Below are 18031 nucleotides of genomic sequence, written 5' to 3'. Positions count from 1 at the left end.
ACACAACGCAAGAAGGAAAAACAAAAGTTATCGTCACACTCTGCCGTGATGGCGGGGCTCTTCTTTTCGCATCTCCCACACCCCAGGGCTCTACCCTGAACCCCCTTCCCATGATGTTCTGGGAGCTACAATTAGAAGCACCCCAGTGCACCTGCACCCAAAATCGTCACTCTGCACAGGAGACTCTTGTCCCTTCCACTGGTCTGAACCCCACAGAGCCCCGGGCTCAGCTAGGATACACCTTATTATTCTTGAGTACTGGGGCGCTCGTCCTCTCCTTCCTACCCCTCTTGGACTCCATCTGTGAGAGAGGACAGGGAAGTGTTACAGACACAGACACACTTCCCCAGCTCTCTGCACCCTGGGCTCACACCTGGTTGTCTCCCCAATCCTTGGCATTGTCCAGCATGTCTCCCTCCACAGAAGGCACCTGGCCTCGTCTTAGACGCCATCTTCATATTGCTCTTCTCCTTCCCACGCCCCATTCCAGACACTCCATCGCATCCACAGGGCTCCCAAAGGGTGTCACCTTCGGCCAAAAACCACACCCCACCCTGAGGGAGCAAAGAGTCTTTGTGAGCCCAGCACACACCAGACAGGAAAATATTCACACTCACACCCAGCTCAGCCACATGGGGAGCTTGCCCCCCCCTTCCCGGCCACAGGGCCACGGGGCTCATGGATGGAGACGTCTGGTGGACTGTGGGGGCTGAAGGACTAGCTCAGCGTGTGAATGAGTGACCAGGATATATGTGGGGGGCGGACTGTGGGGTTGAGGTGTCCAGGAGGACCCAAGGGAAGGGAATAGGGGGATTCGAGGTAGAGGAGGGAAGGGTTACCAAGGTGCACTGTGGGAATAGGGGATTTAGAGACCCCAGAGGGGACGGGTGGGGGCGTGTTTGAGGGCCCCACGGTGGCTGGAAAGGGGAACCCGGCATGTTGGGGGGTAGCAGAGATTGGAGATGAGGAACCTGGCATACTGGGGATGGACTGGGGGAGGGGGGACGGGAAAGGGGGGCCAGCAATGGGGAAAGGGGTGGGAGTCCTTTGGGGGTGGGGTGCTGAGGACGGGGGAGGAGGTTGGGGGCGGCAGCACATTTCAGGGGACGCTGGGGGCCGAGGGATGAGGAAAAGGGTTGGGGTGAACTAGGGGGGAGTTTGGGGAGTGGGGTCTGAGGGATCTCCTGGATGGAGGGGGGGGCTGGGTGGGCTGGGGGCTGGAGGGGCCCGCGGCGGGCTGGAGGGGTGTCGGGGGCTAATGGCTGAGGGGGGGGGGGCTGTGGGAGGCGTTGGGGAGGGGGGGCTGAGGGAGCGCATGGGGGGGAGGGGTCAGGGGGCGCAGACTCGGACCGGGGGCGGGGCCGGGCTGCTTGTGGCGCGGGCGACACGTGGCTGAGGACGGGAGAGGGACCCGCTCCGGCCACCTCACCCTCCGCCCGCCCCTTGGGGGCCTCTGACCTTCTCCTCATGGCGTCCTGAGAGCAGCCCTCACTTCCTGTGGCCGCGACTTCCGGACATGTCCCATGTCCTGTGAGCCCCCTTGTCTCCATTCTTCCAGGGCTAGCCCGCACCAGGTGACCAGAGCCATTGACAAGCCATTGTCCCAGTCAGTGGGAGCCATCAAGCTTCCAAACCATCATCAACGGCCCACACTGTCCATAATTACAACAGGACTTCAGAGTCATACTTCATATTTCTAGCCTCAGACACAAGAATGACGCGTGTACCAGAATGATACAGATAGGATGACCACACTCAGGAGATGATAAGCCTTGTAATGAGACCTTACCAGAGACGTTTTTGCATAAAGCATAATCCAGTTACATCATATTCACACTTATAAGCATATTTCCATAAAACATATAGACTGCAGAGGTGTGGGGGGAGCCCAGGGCTGAGATAGCAGGTCATGCGGGGCGGGAGTGAGGGGCACCAGCAGAGCAGTGAATGGGGTTCCCAAGCCTGGGACAGCGGGGCCTGCGGGGCGGGAGTGAGGGGCACCAGCAGAGCAGTGAATGGGGACCCAGCGCTGGGACAGCGGGGGCTGCGGGTTGGGAGTGAGGGGCACCGGCAGAGCAGTGACTGGGGTTCCCAAGGCTGGGACAGCGGGGGCTGCGGGTTGGGAGTGAGGGGCACCAGCAGAGCAGTGACTGGGGATCCCAAGGCTGGGACAGCGGGGGCTGCGGGTCGGGAGTGAGGGGCACCGGCAGAGCAGTGAATGGGGACCCAGGGCTGGGACAGCGGGGGCTGCGGGTCGGGAGTGAGGGGCACCAGCAGAGTAGTGACTGGGGATCCCAAGGCTGGGACAGCGGGGGCTGTGGGTCGGGAGTGAGGGGCACCAGCAGAGCAGTGACTGGGGATCCCAAGGCTGGGACAGCGGGGGCTGCGGGTCGGGAGTGAGGGGCACCAGCAGAGCAGTGAATGGGGATCCCAGGGCTGGGACAGCGGGGGCTGCGGGTTGGGAGTGAGGGGCACCAGCAGAGCAGTGAATGGGGATCCAAGGGCTGGGACAGCGGGGGCTGCGGGTTGGGAGTGAGGGGCACCGGCAGAGCAGTGACTGGGGACCCAGGGCTGGGAGAGCGGGGGCTGCGGGTCGGGAGTGAGGGGCACCGGCAGAGCAGTGACTGGGGATCCCAAGGCTGGGACAGCGGGGGCTGCGGGTCGGGAGTGAGGGGCACCAGCAGAGCAGTGACTGGGGATCCCAAGGCTGGGACAGCGGGGGCTGCGGGTCGGGAGTGAGGGGCACCAGCAGAGCAGTGACTGGGGTTCCCAAGGCTGGGACAGCGGGGGCTGCGGGGCGGGAGTGAGGGGCACCGGCAGAGCAGTGAATGGGGATCCCAAGGCTGGGACAGCGGGGGCTGCGGGTCGGGAGTGAGGGGCACCAGCAGAGCAGTCAATGGGGACCCAGCGCTGGGAGAGCGGGGGCTGCGGGTTGGGAGTGAGGGGCACCAGCAGAGCAGTGACTGGGGATCCCAAGGCTGGGACAGCGGGGGCTGCGGGTCGGGAGTGAGGGGCACCGGCAGAGCAGTGAATGGGGACCCAGGGCTGGGACAGCGGGGGCTGCGGGTCGGGAGTGAGGGGCACCAGCAGAGCAGTGACTGGGGATCCCAAGGCTGGGACAGCGGGGGCTGCGGGTCGGGAGTGAGGGGCACCAGCAGAGCAGTGACTGGGGATCCCAAGGCTGGGACAGCGGGGGCTGCGGGTCGGGAGTGAGGGGCACCAGCAGAGCAGTGAATGGGGATCCCAAGGCTGGGACAGCGGGGGCTGCGGGTTGGGAGTGAGGGGCACCAGCAGAGCAGTGACTGGGGATCCCAAGGCTGGGACAGCGGGGGCTGCGGGGCGGGAGTGAGGGGCACCAGCAGAGCAGTGGCTGGGGATCCAAGGGCTGGGACAGCGGGGGCTGCGGGTTGGGAGTGAGGGGCACCAGCAGAGCAGTGACTGGGGATCCCAAGGCTGGGACAGCGGGGGCTGCGGGTTGGGAGTGAGGGGCACCAGCAGAGCAGTGAATGGGGATCCCAGGGCTGGGAGAGCGGGGGCTGCGGGTCGGGAGTGAGGGGCACCAGCAGAGCAGTGACTGGGGATCCCAAGGCTGGGACAGCGGGGGCTGCGGGTCGGGAGTGAGGGGCACCGGCAGAGCAGTGAATGGGGATCCCAAGGCTGGGACAGCGGGGGCTGCGGGTCGGGAGTGAGGGGCACCGGCAGAGCAGTGAATGGGGATCCCAAGGCTGGGACAGCGGGGGCTGCGGGTTGGGAGTGAGGGGCACCGGCAGAGCAGTGAATGGGGATCCCAAGGCTGGGACAGCGGGGGCTGCGGGTTGGGAGTGAGGGGCACCAGCAGAGCAGTGACTGGGGATCCCAAGGCTGGGACAGCGGGGGCTGCGGGTCGGGAGTGAGGGGCACCAGCAGAGCAGTGAATGGGGATCCCAAGGCTGGGACAGCGGGGGCTGCGGGTCGGGAGTGAGGGGCACCGGCAGAGCAGTGAATGGGGATCCCAAGGCTGGGACAGCGGGGGCTGCGGGTTGGGAGTGAGGGGCACCGGCAGAGCAGTGACTGGGGTTCCCAAGGCTGGGACAGCGGGGGCTGCGGGTCGGGAGTGAGGGGCACCAGCAGAGCAGTGACTGGGGTTCCCAAGGCTGGGACAGCGGGGGCTGCGGGTCGGGAGTGAGGGGCACCAGCAGAGCAGTGACTGGGGATCCCAAGGCTGGGACAGCGGGGGCTGCGGGTTGGGAGTGAGGGGCACCAGCAGAGCAGTGACTGGGGTTCCCAAGGCTGGGACAGCGGGGGCTGCGGGTCGGGAGTGAGGGGCACCAGCAGAGCAGTGACTGGGGATCCCAAGGCTGGGACAGCGGGGGCTGCGGGTCGGGAGTGAGGGGCACCGGCAGAGCAGTGAATGGGGATCCCAAGGCTGGGACAGCGGGGGCTGTGGGTCGGGAGTGAGGGGCACCGGCAGAGCAGTGAATGGGGATCCCAAGGCTGGGACAGCGGGGGCTGCGGGTCGGGAGTGAGGGGCACCAGCAGAGCAGTGAATGGGGATCCCAGGGATGGGAGAGCGGGGGCTGCGGGTCGGGAGTGAGGGGCACCAGCAGAGCAGTGACTGGGGATCCCAAGGCTGGGACAGCGGGGGCTGTGGGTCGGGAGTGAGGGGCACCGGCAGAGCAGTGACTGGGGATCCCAAGGCTGGGACAGCGGGGGCTGCGGGTCAGGAGTGAGGGGCACCGGCAGAGCAGTGACTGGGGATCCCAGGGATGGGAGAGCGGGGGCTGCAGGTAGAGGTGGATTTACAATGAAACACACAGTTCCCTGTCTCATTATTAAGGATCCGTGACCGTCAGGGAGGTTGTGGAAGTGACAGATTCTGTGACTTCCTGTGACCTCCGTGACTTCTGCAGCGGCCAGTGTGGCTGAGTCCAGGGCCGCCCAAGCAGCTGGCCCAGGGACCAGCAGAGGAGCGGCCAATGCAGCTGGCCCTGGAGACCATTTGAGCAGTGGTCTTGGGGGCGGCGGGAGCAGCCGCAGCTCAGTGGCTCCCGGCAGCTGTCCTGGGGGCAGTGGGAGCAGCTGCTCAGCCCCTGGGGCTCCCCCCTGCAGTGGCAGCCGGACCCCAGGGCTTCTCCCCTGGTAGCTGGTGCTATGGGCCTCCCCAGACTCCCTTCCCCCACAGCTGGTGCTGAAGACTCCCTGGGATCCCCTCCCTGCAAGATTCAAGGAGGGGTATCTATGGTATAAGTCATGGACAGGTCACGGGCAATGATTTTTTGTTTCTTGCCTGTGACCTGCCTATGACTTTTACGAAAAAATATCTGTGATTAAATCGTCGCCTTACTCATTGTCAATGAAATAAATTGAAACACTTCCACCTGCAAGTGGATTTAGCCCAGGACCCTCAGTGTCAGCAGCTGTTACACCCCGCACTGAGCTCTCTGTCAGGGGTCCCAGTGCAGGAAGCCTCCTGTTTACATCCTAAGATAGCGCTTTTGCACCGGGGGGCTGATATTTTGGGCTGGACACTGTATCAGGGAAAGCGGCTGTGCTCCAGAAAACAAGCCACCTCTGCACAAAGTGGGATGAAAGGACCTGCCAAAGCCCGGGATTGAACCAGGGACCTTTAGATCTTCAGTCTAACGCTCTCCCAGCTGAGCTACTTCGGCAGCTGCATAGCGCTCCTTTGGCCTGCTGCTGCTCTGTCCGGGATGTTTTTGTCAGCCTTAGCACAGAAAAAGGTCCTTGTTGTGAGCGGCCCATGAAGGCAAGACTTGCTTTTGCCTGCCTTGCTCAGCTTGACTTGCTCCCTCTCCCCATTCCCGCCTCAGTTCCTGGGTTGACCTGGTTGCAGAAGTGGACTGGGGGCCAGTGGCGCAGGGAGGAAGTTGAGCTGGACCCTGAGCTAGACGAGACCCTGGTGGCGAGAGTCTGGCCACCACTTGCCACCCCACCCTGTTGTCCTGGCTTCCCCTACTGGACGTCATTTAGGGAGGGAAGTGGGGCTTCTGCCTCCCCTCCCTGATTTTCACACCGCAGAGGAGTGTGAACAGGAGAACGAACGGCTGCGCCACACTCCCACCGGAGGAACCCGACGCCCTTAGCTGTGGCTGGTGAGACGTGTCTGTTGGCTGACAGGCCTGTCCCCGAGGAGTGGGAACTGCAGCTGCTGCCTCCCCCTCGGCTCCAGGCTGCATTTCCCGTCTCCTAAGGGCCAGGCTCTCTGCCATGGAAACAGCTGCCACTGCTCTCCAGGGGTCTGTGTTCCCCACAGCAACGTACAAACCTGCTCCCAGCTGCAGCGGGGTCAGACAGTGACAGGGCTGGGGACACAAACACTTCAGACTCTGAACCCTAGGGCCCTTTCTTTCTTTAACCCAGGACGTGCCAGTCAACTGCGAACCAGGGTGTTGTCTTCATCTTAAAATACCTCTCAGGACATTTGACAGGGGAAGGGAAACCCCCTCCCACCAGTGGCTCCCTGTGAAGGAGTTGTACCATACCTGCGCCTGGAGACTGGCTGTTTTTATACTCTTGGAGCTTTTTCTTTTCAGACCCATCCTGATCCCAATCTAGGGGCCAACCTCCGCAGTTCAGCGCTGAGAATTTATTGCCATCACCCTCGTATGACACTTTCTAGGTGAATGAGAGAAAGTCAGTGGGGGAAGTGACATGGCATGAACACTGATGCTGTGGGCGAGGCCTGGACTCACAGCCCCAGCAGTGCATCCCCCCTGCCCTCGCCAGTTGCACCCCTGTAGGTGCTGCCGAAACAAACCTGGGAAGTGAGCGGTTACCTGAGTCTGTGGTTATCAACTTTGGCTGGTAGCTGAAAGGCTGATGGTTCCAACCACCTGAAGATGGCATAGACGCCAACTTCTGCTGGCGCCGGTGGGTGCTCGACCCCCCCTCTGCCCCTGGCCGTGCCCCGACTCCCCCCTGCTCCACCCCCTGTCCTTGCAGGAGGGGAATGTCACGCCAGGAATCCTGGTTCTCAGGCTCTCTGATGGGACTGCCCTGGGATGGGGAGGTGCCGTGGCCGAATCCATTACGTAACCACACTGAGCCAACTCATACCCTTGGCATGCTGCCCACTGCAACGATGGGGCCTTTTAACACACACATCCTGGCCCGGGGTGGGATCCGGCTGCCACATCCGGTATCTATCCCCCAGGCACTGGTCGTCACGCAGAAGTCGTTGGTTTCCCTGATGAACGCATGGCAGAGGGGAAGGCGGCAGCCCAGCTGGCTGGAGAAGAGGGATCCATTCTGCCCCCCGAAGAGAGAGGGAAAAGGTCCATCTGACTGTCCTGGTAGCAGCACAGCGAGGATCCCTCTGGCCTCCCCCAGCCACGTCCATCCAGCCTCTCCACAGGACGGGGGCACCCAGCTCTCGGCAGCCCCAGCTTTCGCTCCTGAGCTCTCCTGGCAGACGTGCAGCAAGCGCCCTTAGGGTGACCAGCTCCCAAGAGTGAAATATCAGGACACTTTGGGTGACCGGGTCGGGGGGGAGAGAGACAGACACAGGTGCACAGCCCCGACTGGAGCCAGGGCACACTGTTCTGCCGGGCCCTGTGCTACCAGCATGCCCCTTCCTGCTGGGGGTGGGCCCACGCTGCGCCACACAGCTCCCCTGCCCAGCGCCCCTGGATCCACTATGCCCAGAGCCCCCCACAACCCTTCCACCACAAACGCACAGTGCTGTGCACACACACACCCCGCCCAGCGCCCCCCTGCCCACGGCCCCACCACAGCTGCCCAGCACCCCACCCAGAACCCCCGACTCGCTCGTGTCCCAATACACACACATTCTCCTCCTTCCCAGCGCCCTTCCCCACAGCCCCATCACCACAACTACACAATGCCCCCCACAGACCGCACTGCCCAGTGCCCTGACACACACAGCTCTCCCCCACTGCCCAGCACCCCCCAACAGGCCCCCACTGCCTAGCCCCCCAAAACACACAAACCTCCCCACCCTCACAGCCCAGCACCCCCCACACACCTTCACACCCTGCCCCCTTCCCTGGCCGCACTCACCAGCCCTGCCGGGCGGTCTCTGGCCCCTAGGGTCAGAGCGGCGAGGGGGGGTCTCCAGACTCTCCACGTGCTGCCCCCCCCCACAAGCGCGAGCTCCGTGGCTCCCACTGCCTGGGAAAGCGCCAACGGGAGCCACCAGAGCCGCCGAGCGGGGCTTGCAGGTGCCGGCAGCGCGCAGAGGCCCCTTTGCCCCCCGCCCTGACCCTAAGAGCCAGAGGGACCAGCCGGGGGGCGAGGTGGGGAGTCCCAGCGGTGCTTACATGGGGCGGCTCCCGTCCCGGGAACCATCTGGCAGGCTGGTCCCTCTGGCACCAAGGGTCACGGGTCAGGTCAGGTGGGGGGGGCGGGGGGCTCTCTGCCCGCTCCCGGCGCCTGCATGCCCCGCCCCTGCAGCACGCGGCTCTCCTGCCGGCGGGCGGGCACCGAGAGCTGCCCCAGGAAGCAGTGAGCGATGGCGCCGCGGCTGTGGTCCGGACGGTCCTGATATTGGGACAAAGGGCGTCCCAACCGATGTAGGGTTACCCTATGTGCACTGGGGGGCACCGCGCACACATGGGCCCGAGAGAACTAACCGATGGACTCCAGGGAGAGACGGCCTGGCCAGGCTCCCCAAAGGAGCACTGCAGCTCTGAACGGGGGTTTCCTGGCGAAACCGGCTTTGGCTTCAGGCTGGGAAATGGGGACAATGGCTGGTGCTGGCGATGCAAGTGAAGCCGACACACACACTGTGTCTCCCTCACAGGTCCAAACCCGCCAGCAGCCGCAGGGCAGCCCCTGCTTCCGGCTTTCCAGTCCTTAGAGCAGTCGGAGGTGAGCCGAGAGTGGGAGCCTGCCTAGCAGCCTGGCAGCTGCCTATTTGGGTTCAGCTGGAAGCCCGACAAGCCGGGATCCCCAGAGGCCTCAGCCGGAGATACAGCTATGGCAGAGATGGGGTGGGGCACCCAATTCCTCCCCCTCCCCATATGAGCTCTGCCGGAGGGACAGGCCCGGCAGTGCGCATGCCGCACCATTGACTGGGGCAGTGAAAGCGGATTTAGCCCACGTCAATAGGACCCATCAACATTTTTCTGTAGAAGCTATTTTTGATGGAAAAGTTCATTTTCCGTTAAATGCTTTCCACACAAAGGTTCAGTTTTTACAGAAAAAAATGGAAAACCCCAAATTGAAAACTTTCCACCCAAAACCTTTTGGGTTTGCAATGAAAATGTTCAGTGTGGCAACCAAAAGTCACCGTTTGCCCTGGAAACACGTCCCTGTCGGTCCCGCTCCACACGGCAGGGGAAGAGGTGGCCCAGCGAGAGCAGTCGCTCCCAAGTGACCTCGTTCCAGGCTCCGCACAAAGGGGACTGGCTGCTTGGGACCCAGGTGGGAATCCCCTCTCTTTAGAGCAATGCAAAGTGGGCAGGGGGTGGCTCTGGGCCTGTTCCCACCCATGGCATAGAGTTGCCTTGGTGCAGAATAAAAAGTGCTGTTGGCCTGGAGCAGGAAGGTAACAAGAGAGGCAGAGTCTCTAGGAGAGAAAAGTTCTCCAGCCACGTATTGCCCGGCACGCTTTGGCCAGCTTCCTAGGTAGGGTCTGCTCCTTGAGCTGCACTGGATAGAATTTATTGAGCGCGTGCAACTGGATATATAATGAGCCGACTTCAAAGCACTAGCCCCACACCCCCTTGCAGGCGCAGCATGCTGCTGTCAGTCCCTGCGCTGCCGTGCTCGTGTTGGAAACAAACCATCTTCTCCATGCCTGGGCACAACAATTCCTCTCTGCTGCCAATTCTGCCAGGTCTGGGCAGGTAGCTCAGGCCTCCCAGACTGCTGGAGAGTTCAGGCAGCTCATGGTTGCACATGGTTGTATGTAAAACTGAACACTCCCCTGGGGTCCCTAGAATGGGCTGCAACATCACACGGCGTAACTTCGGGGACTCCCAGCAAAAGGGGCTAAGAGCCGTGCTGTTGTCCTTGTAGGACTCACAAAAGATTCTTTCCATACATGGTATTTTGCAAGCTCCCCCCAGCATGACCAAATCTGCATTTGGTGTTTGAAATGAAGGAATCAAAGCAGAACTCCCAAGCCTGGAAGTCTGGCTCTACACCAGGCAGAAAGGTTCCTCAGCCGGGTTTTTTTAGTTTCTGACCTCTTTGCCCACGTGCAGCAAGTGGATGGACAAGCAGCCCGCGGGGCTCCCAGCATCATGACCGGTGAAGTGAAGAGGATTGTCCCAGTGGGCTTTGAAGACTTCAAAAAAGCTGGGATCATCTGTTGTCCTCAAAAGCCTTTCTATTGGCAGTGCCTAGCTGCGGGGTCACATCACTGACAGAACCTGCTCTCGGGAAAGTAACAGTGACTCCAAAGCGACAGGGGCTCCTCTTGGGGTGTCACTTATTCAAAGAGACCAACATCCTCAGGGCCTGGCTATGCTATGGGTGCGACAACAACACATATCGCTGCAGCTGGAGCGCTAGAGTGTAGACACTTCCTGCATTGAGCGATGGGGGTTACCGCGATGGTGGGAATCCACTTCTCCAAGTGGCCGTAGCTAGGTTGATAGAAGAATTCTGCTGTCACCCCTCACCATGTCTACACCAGGGGCTAGGTCGGCTTGGCTACGGCGCTCGGGTGGATGAATTCCCCCCCGCCCCCGCAAGACATAGCTAGGTCAATCTGAATTTTAAGTGTAGACCAGCCCTAAGACAGACAAATAAATGCACATGGCCATAAAACAATCAGATTAGATAGATAGATAGATAGATAGATAGATAGATAGATAGATAGATAGATAGATAGATAGATAGATAGATATCTGAGTGAATGAGTGAGTTTTGGTTTGCTCACATCTAATTCTCAGTTGCTGATCTCTGGGGTCCAGAGGCACCATTTCTTTCATGCTCCATGCATTTTAAGATACAGCTTCAATGTCTTTCTTTCATTTTTGTAACTAGGGGGATGCCATTTGAGGGCTGTGAAGCCTTCCCCACTTCAGCTTGGAAATTGTGAATACTTTGTTCTGAGGTAACTAAATATTAATACAATAATGTTACATGATCAAACATTTAATTCTTTCCCCCCAATATTTCTACCCATATAGATGCCTGTATAGCTGCAACACTTTGTCCTGCTTTCCCTCCAGCTGCATAACTCCTTCTAATGGAGGAAATTGGGTATCCAGAAAATGAACACAGTGGCCACTTGTGAAAATTTTGGTTTACATGACTTGCCAAACATAACATAAGAACTCTGGGGCAGAGGCAGGGAGAAAATCCAGTTTACCAGGGCAGCATTCATCTGTCTAAACCATGGGACCAGCCTTTCTCCTCCTGAAATTCTCTGCCTTCTTCACTGCGCACTTTCCAACTTCTGCAGCACATGAGGCTGGGGTCCTACAGACGACAGCCTCCTTCAGTCCACAGCTTGATTTGTCCCCACAGCACTATCCATTCTGTGCACTGGATGAGGCCGGGATCCCGTGGGAAAGTGTGTGACATGCAACTAACGCATATGCTTCCTGGCAGGTGCCATCCACAGATGCTCCTTACAAGCTGCCTGAGCAGCATCTACTCAGCCTGAGCTGCGAGCGGGTGTACAAGGCACCAGCCCTGCTTTCAGTCTGTTTTATGCACGTTTAAAAGAAGACAGGTGCCCACACGGATGGACACGTTTTAGCAGTGTCAGGCCAAGGACCGAATGTCCCTTTCACCCCCACGGGTGACCCTCCAAGTTCAGTTCTGGTGAAGAGCCAGAGGCCCTGGGACTTGGTGCCCCAGCTGATGGCAGGACCCAAAGCTCCCAGCAGAGAAGGGAGCTTTTGGTGACCCGAACCTCCATCTTGTTGAGCATGTTGGCTCTGTAGCTGCTTCCGCACTCGGGGGTGGTTTGCCAAATTCTGCCGTGGAATCAGTCGGCCTCGGTGTCACTTGCTGCGCTGCCCCCTGCTCAGAACTCTCTCTTCAGCCCTGGTGAGAGGGGCTGCGGCTAGTGGTTTCATTCCACCCCACACAGGGAAATAAACTCCCCCTTTGCCCCTGGGCCTTAGGCCAACCCCTGTCGCTGGCTACATGTGAAACAAGAGCTGATGGAGATTATTCGAAATATTTCATGTTGCCAGGTGTTGTAAAGCATGAGAAAAATCTTTGCCAACACCTGGCATATCTCTAATTACCATGGAATTTGGCTTCTACAGGAGACAGGTATAAAAGCTGTGATTGATCACGTGTGGCACAGAATGCCTGCTTTCCTCCTTTCATGTACGCAGGGAACCCCAGACAGTCCAGCATGGCTGGCCTGCCCCGTCCGAGCCAAGGGATAGCCAGGGGAATCTCTCTGGCCCACTTTGGAGTAGCCCCTGTATTACAGAGTTGGTATCACAACTGTTTTAGAAATCGAACCATGCATTGATGTCCCATTCTGGTTGTCAGGGGCTCCCAGGAACACATGGGAATGGGCGATGTAAATAGAAGAGAAGTGAATGAGTGCTGGTGTAAGGGAATCTGCAGGAGCCTCCGGGAGTTCACTGTCCACATCCAGTGCGACTTTGGATCCATTTAGCCAAATTGCCTTTGAAAATCTCAGCCTAGATCATCAACACTTTAAGCATAGCAGTCTTGTGTTTGAGTGTCTTTAGCAGCCATAAGAGAAAATGCCATTCGATACCTGTTAACTGCAGGCAGCCCCAGGTGTGCCAGAGATGCGGCGTTTGCAGTCACTCGCATGTTCAGAGACACTCTACCTGGACCATTGCCCGAGGGCAGTGGGTGTGTGGGTCGTTTTGCAGGAGGAGTCAGTGTTCATGAGGGCAGACTAGTTTTGCCAGGGACTCTCAGGATAGAACCTTTCTCTTCTTTGAACAGGCATGAGACGTTGTTAGAACAGAGCATTGTCTGAATGTTGGAACCTACAGAAATTGTACATATGGGCTCCTGGAGCAGTAATGACTAGGGCACTTGCCATAGCACGCGCCGGTGTCCCGCTCCACACGCCTGAATGCTTGGGGTGAGCACTGAGCACGCCAGCTCTTCCAACGGGTTAGATTTCAGAAGATCTCCAGGCTGTCCTCTGCCAGTGACATGCTCATCGCAAAGGAAAAGGACAATATTTTACTAGAAAGTCCTGGTGATTTTGTAAAGCTTTAGAGATACAAGTTCACAGATCGTGTTAATGAGCTTTGGTTCTGCTGCCAACATCCACTGAAGCCAAACCATGCCGTGAATCATTTTGCTAGCGGCCGCCGTAGGGGTTGTGAGGTTTTCCACCCAGAGGAGTTGTTCCCTGGTTGGGATGGGGAACGGTGAAGTGCTGGCTGGGTCTGCCAGCTAGGTCTGCAGATGTGAATCCCCTCTGCTGTCTTGTATCTTCCACCATTTCCCCTTGACACCCAGTGCGCACTCACACTCTGCATGCCCCTTGCCAGAGGGTCCGGGGGGGCACTCAGATTCTGAGCTGGGGCCCTGGCTATTGTCTGTATTCTACTGGAGATGTCTATTATAGACCCTGGGGCTGGCTTCTCTATGGAGACTGACAGCTCTTTCGGGCAGGGATTGTGTGCTACAGTGTTTGTACAGCCCCTGGCACAATGGCTCTGCATGCTGGGTTGATCTCTAGGCACCACTGTAATAACTGTCATTAAAAATAACATCAGAGTCCAGTCCAGATCCTCTCGCAGAGATCCAGAGCTACAGGTCCTCCCCTCACCCTGGAACTGAGTCAATCCATTGAGTATTAGATGCTCAATACTGCGACATATAATAATGGTAAGGGACTCACTTATTACAGAATCAGTTTTATTCATCATTAATAAAGACATCTTGGAAAAGATTGAAAAGCCCAGATTTGGAGCTAGTCTCCTTTCAGACATAGCAAGGCAACAAAAATGATACAAGGTTTAAAAAAACCTGATCTCTGAGGAACGGTTAAAAAAAAGAGGCACATTGAGGCCTTGTCTACACTAAAAAATTGTTTGTTGGATGTACAAAGTTCCACAGAGCTGCCAGTGCCAGGGAACCCAGAGATCCCGATGATATTTGGATGACAGCTTCAGGAAATAAGGCAGAAAGTGGCCCAGGGAGGCGGAGTGAGTGGTGTCTCGTACCCGTGTAAGGTCAGCATGTTGCGGTAGGATCTCGGCTGGCTGGGTGGCAAACGCACTTAACTTGAGAGGGCCTTGGGCTGGGACCCGGTGGAGTTAGCTGGGCCCTTCCAAAGTGGCCCCTGGATCTGGCAATTCGGCCTTGCAACCCTGAACCAAAGGGTGGCCATATTGACACTGGCCATTAGGTCATTCATCCCTGTACTTCACGGTGCCATATTGACTCAAGCCGATAGACCACGCAATCCTGAACCCAAGGACAGCCATGTTGACTCTGGACTTAGTGGCCTAAATCTTGAGTTCAAGAACAGTCTAACCTTTCCAGTGATATCTCACATGACCCATCTTGCATAAAACACATGTTAGTAATGCCGTATGTATATCATAACAATGTCTCTCTGAAGAATATGGGTCACAGGGTCACAGCACCTCTGGCAGGGCAGCTGCTAGCAGGGACCAGGGGAAGCTAGAGAGAGCTCCTGGCTGGTTGCTGGGACTTGCAGGCTTGAGACCCTGAGAAGAGGGCGAACAACGTGCTGGGATTGCGGGAGCAGCCCCGGGAATTGAAGCAGCACTGGTGGAGGCAGTTAAGGAGAGGAAGCAGAAGCTGTTTCTACAGGATCCCTGGGCTGGAACCCAGAGTACTGTGGGCCTGGTTCCCTGCCACTCACCACTGGGGACATGGCTGGATTTGGAGATAATCACACCCTGCCCCATCACCCTGGAAGGAAGGAGCACAGATCATGGCACAGCCGGATGGCCGAGTCATAAAGAGGATGCTGCGGTACTTGGACTGAGGTGGGTCTGCAAGCGTGACAAGGATGGACAAGCACCACCAGGAGAAGGAACTCTGGCTGAGTGAGCTAATCCCTGAGACAAACAGCGGAAGGCGCCACCCTGGTGAGTGAACCCCGTTACAGGGCCTGAGTGCACGCCCTCCTCTTCCTGGGGTCTGGCCAGTCTCTGCCAAGCGAGGCTGAGCTGCTCTGTGAGCCCGTCCAGAGATCTGATACGACCCAGATACATGAGTGTCCTCAGGGCAACACGGTTGCAAAAGTGGGTAGCAGCACGCTGCAGCACACACCACACTTGCTGGCTCAGCCATGTGCATGCTGGGGTGGCCACCTCCCCACTGATGAGACCTGGTACCACCATCTTCCTGGAGCTGCAGCCTGCCCTGCTGCCATCCCTGCCTGTGTTGCTGTTGTCTTCTCTAGCAGTTGACTGGAAGGTGCGCATTGGCCCCATGCCATGTAGCCATGTTGTCTCGAAGGGCAAGACACCCTTTATTCCATAACATAATTAAGGAAAATATTTCTCAATGAACTCTCAGTAAAAGGTCAGAAACAGCCAGTGTCCGCATCATGCTAAGGGCATTGGTATTTTCTTTAAATTTGCCAGACCAACTTAACTAACATCTAACACACATTTGAACCTCTTCTTTTTACACCATTGCTCATCCTCAGGCTCTGCTTTGTCTCCGGACAGATCCATTCTCTTTCAGAACGGCCTTGCTCTTTTCATCTGTTTCGTTCATTGACACGTTGGAGTAAACACTCCCCTTCACTCTGTTCTCAGACAAACACTAGTATTAACTGTTTGGTACTGATGGGTTTAGAAAGCGTTTGTTGAGTGGAAGATGACATTTGTGGGGGATTGTTCCCAAGATCCAGTACTTTGTGTTCCAACATCTCCCAGCTTCCTTGGTGAAAATAAGACCAAGGTTTCCTTGCAATGTAGAAGAAGAAAGCAGCTTTTCACCCCAGATGGGACTTGAACCCACAATCTCTGCCTTAGGAAGCCAATGCCTTATCCATTAGGCCACTGGGGCCCAGCTGCATAAGTGAAGGAGGGATGGAAATTCCCTCTCATAATTGCACATTCCTCACGTTCACTTGGAACCTAATATTCCCTTTATGCACTTTACAGAACTGTCTGCCTCCCCTGGCAGCGAGGCAACGGGGCAGGTCACTGACAGAGCTGAGCACCACCTTTCTGCAGCCATCTTTAGAGAAGAACCCCTCCCTAGAGTCACACCTCCCTCCTCCAGCACCTCCATGTCTGTGGCTCTGAGTGCCAGTAGGATGATTAGGGGCGAATCTGGGGCTGGAAGGGGGGTCTGGTCAGCCTGTAAGGAGTAACCAGGTGGGGCAGACCCAGGGGGAGGCTGCGGGCTGCTGTACAATTGGGTCAAGTGTCAGCTGGCCGAGTTCCAGGAGATGGGGCTGCAGCTGGACGATTTGAGCAGGATCACCAAGTGAGGGGAGGGGCGGCCTCCCCGGACATTTTTGCGGCCTGCAGGGAATGGAGACAAAGCAGGGGGATGCAGGGACTCAGGGCAGGACCCGCAGATCCAGTAGTGCAGGGCTACAGTTGATGGAGGAGAGAGAGTCCTGCAAGAGGAAGCAGCCGGAGGGAAGCAATAAGTGCAGAGTGCTAGCCAGCCAGCTGAGAGTCACAGGGGTCCAAAAATGGAAATGCTAGCAGGTCCCATGGTGTAATGGTCAGCCCGCAAAACTCTGAATCCTACGATCTGAGTTCAGATCTCAGTGGGACCTCCTGAGGCTATGCTGGTTTGCTGCAAAGCCTTAGAGTTTAGGGTGCTTGGTTTCCGTGTCTCTGGGTGAACCAGAGTGAATTTTTTCCCTCTTCCTGGGCAACTGATGCCCACTGGAGATAGGTCTTTGGTCCAGCTGGTTCAGTGGTCTGGCTACAATAGGTTGGGGCCCTGGAACTTAACAGTCTGGCTAGAGACACCTGAACATTGTGTTTCTCGCTGCTTCACCTGATGCTCACAAGTTTGGTCCTTCTACCGGCAGTTGCCACCTCTTCCTCTTACCCACATGGCGCTTGAATAAAGGAGTGCCAGGGACAGGCTTCATAGTCAGGGCTGGGCAGGAGGGAGGAAGAGTCCCAGGCTGGAGCCCAGCGCACCTCTCCTCCTCTGGGCACCTAGAACAGAGGCGGCTGGTGCTGACAGCTCCAAGGGAAGGCTTAAAAGGCACAGAGCAACCATGCGTGGGGCAAGAGGAGAGGAGGAACATGCCTATGTGTGGCCAGCAGACAGCCACAGAGACAGACAGACAGCCTGCTCCCTGCTCCCTGCCGAACCCCCACTGAAGGCCACCCACAGACCAGCATTCTCTCTGCGGCCAGCATCACAAGGTGGTAGGAAAGCACGGCCAGCCCCCCCAGTGAGGCCTCTGACCGTTCCCACTCAAGTGGTCCTTTTGGCAGTGGCGCAGGAGATATTTCCCCAAGAGGCTTTTCCCCAGCTTCTGAGAAGCACCCAGGGCTTGCTCTTGTGGTGGACGGGTGAATAAATTTAGGTGGCCTGGCTAGTTCAGCTGGCTGCACATAGAATCATAGAATCACAGAATATCAGGGTTGGAAGGGACCTCAGGAGGTCATCTAGTCCAACCCCCTGCTCAAAGCAGGACCAATCCCCAACTAAATCATCCCAGCCAGGGCTTTGTCAAGCCTAACCTTAAAAACCTCTAAGGAAGGAGATTCCACCACCTCCCTAGGTAACGCATTCCAGTGTTTCACCACCCTCCTAGTGAAAAAGTTTTTCCTAATATCCAACCTAAACCTCCCCCACTGCAACTGGAGACCATTACTTCTTGTTCTGTCATCAGCTACCACTGAGAACAGTCTAGATCCATCCTCTTTGGAACCCCCTCTCAGGTAGTTGAAAGCAGCTATCAAATCCCCCCTCATTCTTCTCTTCTGCAGACTAAACAATCCCAGATCCCTCAGCCTCTCCTCAGAAGTCATGTGTTCCAGTCCCCTAATCATGTTTGTTGCCCTCCGCTGGACTCCTTCCACTTTTTCCACATTCTTCTTGTAGTGTGGGGCCCAAAACTGGACACAGTACTCCAGATGAGGCCTCACCAATGTCGAATAGAGGGGAATGATCACGTCCCTCGATCTGC

General features: G+C 57.6%; 2 non-coding genes across 2 annotated transcripts; both read right to left on the bottom strand.

Annotated features, from left to right (window-relative positions):
* Positions 1-5575: 5575 nt before the first annotated feature.
* On the bottom strand, positions 5576-5648 carry TRNAF-GAA. Its single transcript has one exon. It is a non-coding gene; the product is annotated as a tRNA-Phe (tRNA).
* Positions 5649-15854: 10206 nt separating this feature from the next.
* On the bottom strand, positions 15855-15927 carry TRNAR-CCU. Its single transcript has one exon. It is a non-coding gene; the product is annotated as a tRNA-Arg (tRNA).
* Between the last annotated feature and the right edge of the window lie 2104 nt (positions 15928-18031).

The sequence above is a fragment of the Chelonia mydas genome, unplaced genomic scaffold, assembly GCF_015237465.2.
Source record: "Chelonia mydas isolate rCheMyd1 unplaced genomic scaffold, rCheMyd1.pri.v2 scaffold_72_arrow_ctg1, whole genome shotgun sequence".
NCBI lineage: Eukaryota > Metazoa > Chordata > Testudines > Cheloniidae > Chelonia > Chelonia mydas.
Note: the sequence above shows the minus strand (reverse complement) of the source record. Positions and strands in the feature narration are given on the sequence as shown.